General features: G+C 39.9%; 1 pseudogene; it reads right to left on the reverse strand.

Moving 5' to 3' along the window:
* Window positions 1-4,179: 4,179 nt before the first annotated feature.
* Window positions 4,180-5,684, reverse strand: LOC110312046 (annotated as a pseudogene).
* Window positions 5,685-10,954: the final 5,270 nt, after the last annotated feature.

Below are 10,954 nucleotides of genomic sequence, written 5' to 3' on the forward strand. Positions count from 1 at the left end.
AATGGTGCTGGCACAACTGGTTGTTAACATGTAGAAGAATGCGAATCGATCCATTCCTATCTCCTTGTACTAAGGTCAAGTCTAAGTGGATCAAGGAGCTTCACATATAACCAGAGATACTGAAACTTATAGAGGAGAAAGTGGGGAAAAGCCTTGAAGATATGGGCACAGGGGAAAAATTCTTGAATAGAACAGCAATCATTTTTTCCACAGGAACTGAAAATTGTCTTAAAATTTATATGGAAGTACAAAACATCCTAGAGAGCCAAAACAACAAAGGAAAAAGTAATGCTGGAGATATTGCTATTCCTGATTTCAAGTTGTACTACAGAGCTGCACCAATACAAACTGTGTGATACAGGCATCAAAATGGACACAATGATCAATGGAATAATACTAAAGACTCACATGTAAGCCCGAATTCTTACAGCCACTTGATTTTTGATAGGGAGGCTAAAAGGATACATTGGAGAAAAGGTGCATTTCAATAAATGCTTCTATTCTAACTAGGAAACTACTAGAACTTAACTTGAAAATGTCAAGAAAGAGCCTCAAAATAAGGCCCGCTATCCTGAAGCTGATAGAGAAGAGGGTGAGAAATATATTTCAACTTACAGATACAGGAAAGGATTTTCTGAACAGAGCCCTGGTAGTTCAGTCATTAAGACTACCAGTTGATAAATGGACCTCATAAAAGTAACAAATTCCTATATAGCAAGGGACAATATCATTAGATTTAAAAGATAGCTCTCAGAATGGGAAAATTCTCTGTCAGCTATATATCTAAAAGAGGGTTAGTGTCTGCAATATACAGAGAACTAATACAATTAAACATCCAGAAAACAACAACAACAAGCCAACCAACCAAGTTAAAAATCAAGGCATAAACTAATCAGGGTTCTTAAATGATGAAACGTAATTGTTAAGAATATTTTTTAAAATATTCAGCATCTTTAAACACATCAGGTAGATGTGAATTAAAACTACCTTGAGATTTTATGTTAAACCAGTGAGACAGACTAACCTAAAACAAGTAACATGGCGTGGATGTAGTGAAAAAGGAACACTTGTTCATTTTGGAGGAAGTGAAAACTGGTGCTACCTCTAGGAAGATGAGTGTGGAATTTTCTGGAAAAGCTAGAAGTAGATATACAATATGATACAGCAGTGGCATTCTTGGGCATATACCCAAGGGACTCTCTCCTTGTACAGAGATACTAATCCTTGATCATTGTTGCTCTATTCCTAATAGGCAGGGAATGGAAACAAACTAGATGCCCATCAGTGAATGAATGGGTAAGGAAAATGTACTGTGTTTACACAACATGGCACTATTCAGGTGTAAAAAGGGAAATGGTGATGTCTGCACCTAAGTGGATAGACCTTGAAATGATAAATCTGAAGGGGGCAAACCAGACCCAGAAAGACAAACACAACATGCTCCTTTTCATATGTGGATGTTCGCTTCAAATATTTAGATATATGAGAATAAATTGCAATAGAACATTTTGGGATACTAGAAGCATCCAAAGTTCTTCATTCTGTGTTGCCCAACACAGGGACTAGTAATCATGAAATATTGCAGGTTTAGACTTAGGAATTAAAATTATTATGTTGTAATTAATTTAAGTAGACAAAACTGCTTATGTCTAGAGGTCATCAGAGTGAGCAGGATAGGTGTGAAGAAAGGAGGGGTAATGGGACCCTGAATGCCATCAATGAAGAGGGATTGAGGCATCTCTGATCCTTTCTGAGAATGTTTAAGAAGATACAAGCATTTTTGAATTGCATGTTTTTGCTATATTTCATTCCATATTTAAGAAAACCAAATATGCATTCGTATCAGACGTCATTTATTGATTTCCTCTCTGAGAGAATGCCTTAGTTTGTCTACATCTTAACTACATCCATCCCTTTCTCTCTTTATTTTTAGGTGTGTTTACATTCATTAGAATGATATAATGTGCTTTTATTTCTGTTTTTATCAACTTTATTTGCTATCATTTCCCTCGCCATAGAGATCCACCCCAGGGACATTAAGTTAGAGTTTATCCTGTACTGTTTACCTTTTGCCTTTTGGTTAGCATGTATTCGCTCTTATGTGATCCAGGCCGTAAAGTGCTCCCTTGGGTTTTGAAGTTATGGTGTTTCCAGCTTCTTTTAGTGTCTCTAAGTTTAAACCTGCCTGTGGAAGGAGGCAGGTGAGCCTGGAATCATCTGCTCATTTTCTTTAGTTTTTTTTTTTTCTTATTTTCTATTATTATTATTTTGTTGTTGTTGTTGTTGGTGGTGGTGGTGGTGGTGGTGGTGGTGGTGGTGGTGGTATAAGGTGGTTCTCATCTTCTTGCCTGTGTGAAATTTGCTGTGTTTCTAAGATTTAGAACACATTTCGTTTTACTGTCAATCTCCCAAAGATTCATGTTACCAACATGTCTTTCTTTTTTCAGTTGAAGGAAGCAGGATGCTGAGGAGTAGGATAAAGTGACCAAGGTCATATAAAGGAGGTGCTATAAAGCTGAGTCACTTCTATGTTATGATGACAAATTCCACAGATATGGTTTCAAGTACGATTTTCTTAACCATTCAACTTTGCAAAAATGCTATGGGTTAGGTTTCTTGTTTCATATTTACAATCCACACTGTGTGTTGCGGCAAAGAAATTTGAAGCTTGTGTGCTGTGACCACAGTTTCTTTCAAGGAACTCTAAAAATGCCTCCAAGGCATTAGGGTGCTTCATGAACCAAAGCTGACAAATGCTTTGCTACGGGTAAGGAACTATCTGACATTAAGCTAACATTTACCAAGCACTTATGTGCTGGCATCTGAGCTAGGATATTTCCTATGCATTATCTTGTTTTTATTCTCCCAACAACTCTCTAAATATAATTAAATAGCTCAAATTTCAATAATTCATCACTATGATTGGGCTATGTCTTTCTTTAAAATGAGGAAGAATCATTTGAACATCAAACACATCCAAAGATAAAATGAATTTGGCAAAAGTAAAATGAGATTATGTAGGTAGTTTGGGTTTTGTGGGTATAGGCAGTATAGAAACGTAGCTTGGTGTGAGCAATGTGTTTAGGCTGTGCTCCTGAAACCAGCAGTTAAATTCAACCAGGTGGATTGGTGTTAGGGAATGTTGCTCCTATACAAATATGAAAAGATTCCCAGTGCTTTCTAAAATCACCAAGCTCCAAGGAAGACAGTGTTAGAGCACATAAGTATGGGCTGCAAATACTTGCAGCTCACATGGAAGCTTCCTGCCATTCCTAGATATTAATGTCTGAGGTCAGGCTCCCAATGCTTCAAACACACTTTTGACTATGGAATGGACGATCATGTATTCATATGATATTTTTAAGAATAGAATTATCTTTCAAAAGTAAACATTTCCAGTTTTTAAAAGGAAGATTTATTTGTCAAGTTTCACTTAGTACAATACATCTAAATGAAATTCACAATACAAGGGAAGATTTAAATCAGAGTCTCAGAATTCCATACAAACAGCATGACCAAACTCCTAAAGTATTGGTGTCACATCTCAAAATTGTTCTGGATCTTAAAAAAAAAAAACAAAAACAAAAACAAAACTGAAAAGTGTACACTCATGTACTGTACAGAATATGAAACCAAAAATCTAGAATTAACAAACAAGCCAAATGTTGTCACTTTGAATCAAAGACATGGCTCCTGTATTTAATTTCTACAGAAAAGCATGTTTTTTTAACATGTACCTCAAGTTTTCAGTGTATTGTGGTCTAAGAGCAACACCATTCAGTGTAAGTGAAACTGCTTTAAACTGAATCATGCTTACAGCTTGAGTATACTCCTCCAACGGAAGTAACTTGAGGAAATCTGAAAGTGGAGATGGCAACACTGAACTTGTTAGTATATCCTAGAGGAATATTTTCAGTGATCAAAATTACTGAGCTTAAAGTTTGAAAACAATCATAACTTTCACTTTACAGTAAGCACGAATCTCAAGCTTGTAATGCCAAACTGTTAAATTTTGTTGTCTTAAAAAAAAAAAAAAAAGAGGAGAAAGAAGAAAGAATGAAGCTGAGCCGTAGTGACCGGAGGCAATTGAATTTGCCAATTATCATCATACTGGGTATGCTGGATAGCCTTCCTACTCCGTCCAGTTCCAGTACCTGCAGCCTTTTATTCCCGTAGATGCTATTTGATGTTCCCTCTCTTCCTAAGTAAGGTTTGACTGATGGTCATTGCATTTTCCTGAAGAACTTGATCATATCTCCTCATACTGCTCTGACTACCTTAACCACTTCCATAGTCACCACTAAGCTGCTGGCTGGCAGGACCTCTGTAACTAGACTGGTTGAATAAACCCATTACCCCCCCCCAACCCCCCATCACCTGGCTATCATAATCACTACCACTTGCCCCTTCTGTAGAATTCAAATGAGCTCTACCGCCACCTGTCCCTGCAGTAGAATTCAAGAAGAGCCCCCCCCCACATATCTGTGCTGCAGATTTGCTTCATCTTTTTGCCATAGCTGCCACAGCATCTTCATGAGTAGCAAACTCAACGTCTGCCTCACCCGCAACTCTGCCATCAGGTCCTATTTCAATGTGTACTCTCATGGGATTAAGAGGTGAGAAAAAAATAGTAAATATCACTCTCAGTAGCTCTGTATGGCATCTCGTCATGTGTACCCAGTGGTCTGTGGTGCTCTGGAAACTGGACTCACCATCTCCATATCTATGATCACATATTCCTCAGAAATAGTGGCTCAAGCCTCTTCCAAATATATCAGACTCAAAACCACACCTGTCATTATAACCTCCATAGTTATCATATCCACCATAGGTACCTACCTCATTCTTTCAAACCCAGGTCTTCTGCTGATGCTATTATACCCTCTTCCAACCCCGGGGCCAATCATAGGGACCTGGGCACGACACCGTCATGAGCTTTTGAGAAGGATCATAGTGGATTCGGACTTCAGATAGTTCTGATAGTTCTGATACTGCCAATAATGGGATTTTTGTGACCCAGAGGAATCCCATTTGGCTGTAACAAGGAAGAACCCCGGGGCCTATCATAAGGACCTGGGCACTGCATTGTCATGAGTTTTCAAGGAGGATCATAGTGGGTTAGGACTTCAGCTCTGCTACTCTTGAATATTTCAATGTACCTATGCCCTATTCTTCCCTTGTGTTTCTTTATGGCCTTTTGGGCTATCTCCTGTGAAGCAAACTACACAAAAGCCTCTCCTATGGTCCACCTCTGAAAATCCACTGGCAGTGTCATCTCATTTGACACAATTTCCAGCCCTGAAAAGAACAAAACAAGTTCTTCCTTATTTCAGTCAAATGGGATTCCTCTGGGCCATACAATCCCATTATTGGCAGTATCAGGATTATCTGGACCTGCATGCTTTAAATCATTTCAATACTGTTGCATTTGAATAATTCAGCATATCTGTGTCCCTTGGTTTCTCTGTCTTTCCTTTAAGCCAGTTATACTTCATATTCTCATTCAAGTTGGACAAATGCTTCACTACTGGGTCTGACTTCTCCAGTGTAGATGAAACAAACACCTGATATGCCATTTTGGAATTTGCAATCAGAGGAGAAGCACATCACTTCCTTGGCTGAGCTGGACCAGTGAGGCCCATGTTCTTAACCACAAATCCCTCCCTGCTCTCTGTGCTCAGCATGATGGTAACTGACAGGCTCTTGGGGACAATCTTGGCTCAATACAATTTCAATGTGACTTTTGGCCTGGGTAGTTTCTTCCAGGAATCTGGTCAACAGATACTTTAAAATGTTTGCTGCAACAGTCCTATTAGACTGGGATGGAGTGTTCTTCCTTCTATCCTCAAATGGCTATAGAGAGACAATAGATGACGACCAGAATACTTCTCAAGTAAGTTTGTTTTTATCATGTGGAGGAAGCACATATACCATGGTGCACATGTGGAGGCCAGAGGACAATTTCATGGAGTTGGTTCTTTCCTTCTACCTTAATGTGGAATCTGGGATTGAGCTCAGGTTTTTAGCTTTGAGGTAAGAGCTTTTATTCACGGAACCATCTCTGTTGCCATATGAAACCATTTTCTATGAAGCTAAAATAATGTTTTCTTAGTTGACTGAAATGCATTTTTGTAGAATTTTTATTTATAGCTCAGGTATGTTTTACTCATTTTATAATGTATAATGGCAACATTTTCTGTTCATTTACAAAATTCCTTTTGAATTCAAGAAAACATAAAATTTCCCTGACACACACTATTTACATTTTGAAAGAATGTTCACAGAATACTGCCTGATATTATGTATTTTCAGTTTTGTGTTTCTCCCACTCCCTTCTCTGTACAACATGCCTTGGGCACATTTCTTTCTCTATAATGTCCAAGCTGTGGTCCTGCTCTGTCTTTGAAATTCAGTGCTATGGTAGAAATATTTTTGGAGGTGGTTTGTGTTTGGTTTCAGATCCCTGGACAAGAGATTGAGATGCATATTTCACATACCAAAGCAGACCTGGCCTCCAGGTGCTCCCTGCATCCCTTAGTTTTTACCTCGTATACCCTGCCCCCAACCCTGAACTTTCCAGCCCAGGAGCTGGACTGTCCTTCCCCCAGAGGCTCCTCCGTACATGATCCAGATATTTTGGTCTCTTTTTCTTTCTCCTCATTTCCTCTTCTCTCTTGGTGACATGCCCCCTTCTTTGTTTCTCTCCCCCTTCCTTACCACCCCTTTCCTCATGGTGACTTGGTGGTGGTTGATTCTTGGGGCCAGTAAATTCATTCATCCTAGAGCAGCTCCCCAATAAACCTGACTTTAATACTAATTTGGCTTAAATTGGCTCATTTCACCTGTGGTAGAGAAATAACCTATCAGTCTTAAGTCGGAGGGATCAATTGGTTTACTCTTTGCCAAAGTGACTGGTAGCCATGTTATTTTGCTTTCCTTAACTCCGACCAAATGTGAACCCACCAAATGCCCTGAACCATTCTCACACATGTTATCATCAGCGGAAGGAAAGATTAAGGGAGGGAAGGTCTGTGAAAGAACCACAGTTTTAACCAATAGCTGTTAAAGTATCTTGCTGTTTAAAATGTAAGAAAAGGGATGGCACTCATGTGGACAGACTGTGACATTCTCTGTGAGGGTCCTAGAAGGAACCTTGAGGGGACAACTTCTAGAACTTTTATTATCATTCCACTAAAATCCACTGAGTACAGAAAGGACTAATAAATTAAGAGTGGAAGACAGTAATTCTAGTCTAGACTTTCCCTCTAACTTGTTATGTGAGCCTTGGGCAAGTTAGTTACCTTCTGACCTTTGGTTATTACTTTTAAAAATGTTTTGAAAAGATAACCCCAAAGGGCTTCTATGTCTGACACTGAGTTCCATTACAGTACTGGCCACAATTACAAAATCTCCCCCAGATCAGGGCCTCCTGTTTGCACCATCTTGACACACAGCCATTTGTGTTCTGTTTTGGGAGTAGCCCTTTAAGAGTATAGTTAAATAGCAATTTTAAGGTAGACTAGAATAGTCTTCCTGTGGCATTTTGTCCCTTTGGCATCCTAATGACCTCCTTGGGTGTCTCTGAATGATTGATGAGGAACTTAACTTCCATGGGGATCACACCCCGTGGTGCCCAGCAGCTGGAGAGCTTAACCCAAACCTGACACAGCTTCCTATGTTGGGCTGGGTATCCACTTAACCAAAGCATTCATGAACGAGACTTGACAGCTATGCACTTTGGGTCCTGGAAGGGATTCCAGAATAGAGAGGGTAGGAGCTTGATGAAAACACTCATCTTGACTCTTATTTTTTTTCCGTGAGTTGAGTTCTCAAGTATGATGTCCTAACCAAGGAGAAATATTAACCGTGAAGGAGTCATAGGGATCTTGAATGCTAGATGAAATATTTCTCAGTGGACAATGCTACCCACTGTTGCCAATGCTACTTATTGTAGACTTCCTATATACATCATGTCTTGCCTGGCCCACTGGGCTAAGCTTGCTATACTTTCGCCACTTCCACAGCCTTTCGTTAGAAAGCCACCAACTTTGTCTGTTGCTGACTTTCCTCAGCCACAGTCCTCTTTTGCAGGTCTGTGTCTGACCAAGATCCCTTTGCTTGAATGGAGTGTCGTAACTAAGAGTTAACTGACGTTCACAGCTGTGTGGCTGGACTCGGGCATAGAGTACATTCTAAAATAGATCTCGGCCACCGAGGGCATGGAAACCTGCCCTGCTCTCTGCTGCCAGGGAATGCAGCACCGAAGCTAGGATTTTTCACGCCTCAAGCTCATTAAACTCCCAGCCTGAATTTCACAGATCACATCCCTCCAGAATCTTTGGCTTACTTCCTTCAAACACAAGGCCCCCCTTTTCCTCAGGTGGCTCAGTCAGTCCTTTACCAATTTGTTATTGACATTACTGTTCATCCAGGTTCCGCCAAGTGCCAATGTTGGGGCAGTGGGGAGCAGTATGTCCCTATGGAAGAATGAGTGCTAGACTAGAGTTACTGGGTTGCCAATACATGAAGTTCAGTGGATCCTGAAAATCCTGTAGTGTATTAGTGTAGTGGATTAGTATGGTACTACAGTGTGGGTTAAAAAAAAGGGCCAAAGTTTACACAGTAGTATGGGTCATAGGCAAGAAATTGGAAACTGACTCCATACCTTGTATTTATTTCTTTGAACTAGTAATTTTTTCTTTTCTTTTTTTAATTTACATTTCAAATGTTACCCCCTTTCCTGATTTCCCCTCTGAAAACCCCTATGCCAGTCTCCCTCACCTGCTTCTATGAGAGAACTCCCCCACCCACCCACCCACTCCTGCCTTACTGCCCTAGCATTACTCTACACTGGGGCATTGAGCCTTCACAGGACCAAGGACCTCCTCTCCCATTGGTAATGATTCTTAACTCCAAAAAATTTGTGCTGTAGGAATGGACACCTCATATAACCATTTAGCCAGTTGCCTCTATTATTTGATTGATTTTTAGAGTAGCTCTTGGTCCAATGATAAAGAAATGATTCCCTAACCTTAATATAGTTGTTTATTATCCAGATTTTCATGCACAAACTTTTATAACTAGATAACATAGATGCATGAACATGTGAGCAGATGCTACCTCTGGTAGAGTGGGGAGTGAGGGAAGAAACAGGAAGATACTTGGCTTAGGTGGCCTTCCAGTACAACAAGAGGTATAGCGACTCTTCTTCTACTATTTCTAGGCTGTGACCCCAGAATATGGAAGACTGGGATTCTTAAAGTATGGTGTTGTGGATTGAAGGAAAAGGAGCCGGTGGCTAATTTAAGATTGGGTAGTCCATGTAGGTGTTTGGCAATCAATTGGCTCTATAGGATGGGAAATAATTTTCCACACACAGAGTGGATACTACTCATCCAAAGAAAAAGAGCAGAGTGTACCTAGCCTGGAAGGGAAGAGGTAACTGACAGTGTCGGCTGCTCACTGATACTACACTGTGGGGCTAGTGGAAGAAAGCAAGGCAAACCCTTATCTGAATGATGGAATTCTCAGCCTATGATTGCATTTCTTAGTGTGGCCTTCCCTATAAGGAAAAAATGCAAACAGACGTCTCAGAGTCTAGGATGTTCGTTCTTCCTCCATTTCACCATAAAGATGTCTCAAGACCTTGCCACTGGCTGACATTTGGGTCCAGGCTTTGTTCATTGCTAAAACATCCTCTCTCCTCTTCTCTTCTCTCTCTCTCTCTCTCTCTCTCTCTCTCTCTCTCTCTCTCTCTCTCTCTCTCTCTCTCTCTCTCTCTCCCCTCTGAGCCTCTATCTACATGCCTCATCCAAGGGGCATGGGGAAGTTACAGTGACATAATGCTAGATGGGTCTTAGTTTTACTGGATGGCCCTTAAGGAGCCAAAGAGAAAGTATCAGATCCCCTGGGAATAGAATTACAGATGATTGTGGACTACTGTGTGGGTGGTGGGAAACAAATACAAGTTATCTGGAAAAGCAGCCAATGAGCCATCTCTCCAGGCCCTAGGTGGCAGGAACTTGAAGATGGACATAGCAGCTGACTATTTAGTTTGTGCTTCCGTATTGACCAAGGCATTTAGTCACATGAAGAGGAATCAATTATTCTGTTTTGTGGATGTCATGGGACATGGAACTTTAAACTATAACGGTTCTAGCTGAACCAAGACAGCTTACCATCCTTTCTGTGTGGTCACATTGAAGATTCTGCAGAAACCACCTCTAGAATTAAATATTACTTTTGCCATACTGTGTATATAACCTTGAACAAGTTACCCTAAATTTCAGTTTCTGCATTTGTATTTTAAAGATGCTCATAACTGTAGTAGTTGTAATTATATTCTAAATTTTTTGGAATATTAAGAAGTTATTATAGCTAGTATTAACTATTGCTATTAGTAGAATACATCAAACTTTCCTTATCTTCATGCACCTAACTCCAACTTCAGTAACCAATCATGTTTACAATGTTTTGTTATAAAGGGATACAATTATTTTCTATGTATGTGCTTATATACTATCATTAGAGGATTTAAGATGAAACAGGACTGTCTTTCTTATACTTGGTACCCTATGCTTGTCCTGACCTTACATTTTTTAAATTATTATTATTTTGCATTGCTTGAAAAATTGTGCCATTGGATGCCGTGCAAACCTGTAATTAATTGAATTTTTAAAGAAAGCACAAAGTTTGTACTGATTCTTATCAACATCATTATTATTATTATTAATCAACATGATATGAGTTAGAGGTGCACGAGTAGAGAAAAATACCAGGTTGTGCTATAGGCAAATCTGGGGGGATGGGGGGGTGCATTTTCTTGATTAGTGAATGATGGGAGAGGCCCAACCCACTCTGGGAGGTACCAACATTAGCACATAGTCATGGGTTTTGTTGGGGGGGGGGGAGAGAAGGGGCTGGGGAAGATATATCTATATCTATATCTATATCT

Source organism: Mus caroli, chromosome 16 (assembly GCF_900094665.2).
Source record: "Mus caroli chromosome 16, CAROLI_EIJ_v1.1, whole genome shotgun sequence".
NCBI classification, from domain to species: domain Eukaryota; kingdom Metazoa; phylum Chordata; class Mammalia; order Rodentia; family Muridae; genus Mus; species Mus caroli.